Source organism: Notothenia coriiceps, unplaced genomic scaffold, assembly GCF_000735185.1.
Source record: "Notothenia coriiceps isolate Sejong01 unplaced genomic scaffold, NC01 NC01_scaffold00037250, whole genome shotgun sequence".
NCBI lineage: Eukaryota > Metazoa > Chordata > Actinopteri > Perciformes > Nototheniidae > Notothenia > Notothenia coriiceps.
The window spans coordinates 14,529,358-14,530,353 of record NW_011369951.1 but is presented as its reverse complement, the minus strand read 5'-3'; positions in this window follow the sequence as shown (position 1 = coordinate 14,530,353).

Sequence of the window (996 nt, the reverse complement as noted above, 5' to 3'; positions counted from 1 at the left end):
AGAAATAAGGGTTTGTTTTGCCGCAGATGAAACCTAAAGCTTTCTAAATTAGAGTTTGAAGGGATGGTGTTATTTTTGCTGTATGCCAAACATATTTAAAATTGAATCCATGCAAGTATTTTTAAAAAGCATGTGATCCAAAGTCATATTTGATACACGGTGCCATGTTAATTTCACTTCATTACCTGCAGGCCGGCCCTTGGCATAGGCAGTATAGGCGAATGTTAAGGGGCGCATCAATCAATGGGGGAAACCGAAAATTTTAAGAAATAAAAGTTAGAATTGAAAAAAAATATTTTCGATTTTTGGGATCAACAAAGTACATCTTTGTTTGTTTGTGATGAGATGTTCTGTCTAATTGGCTTTGTTAATCGTTAAACATACGCACAACTATCTCGTCATATTTCTGAACTAGTGTTATAATATGTTCATCAGCTTCTTTGTCAATTTAATGGACCTGCATTACCCGCCCCCGTCACAAATGCCCAATAAGTAAAGCTCTTGAACCAGCTCTCTCGCGCCTCTCCCGTACTCGCGCGCTCAGTCAAGATCTATATATTAATCGCACGATTTATAGTCGCGAGTTTAATCAGTGCAAGAGTACTATTTGGTTATCTTAGGAACAAGATTCTCTACAGCACATATCAATAAAGGTCGGATATATAGGTCTCTCGACCACAACATAATCAGGATCTCTAATGCAAATAATGTAACTGTGTCTGTGTATATTGATTAATGCAAACTCCCAAAAAACGTATACAGCTTTTTATTACATTGGATTTACTGTGTAAGCAGCCGCTGGGGGGAGAGCTTTAGAGAGCTCTCATCTGAAAGACTGAGAGGCTCTGAGCCTCAGCTCAGTGAGCTAAAGGCCAACACCGTATTATGGGATCATTCACTCTCGTTCACTAAAAAATAAAAGCCCCAGGAGATAGTATAAAATACTTACTATGATGACAGGACAAAAAGGCGGTTGTTACTTGTACTAAACAAGTA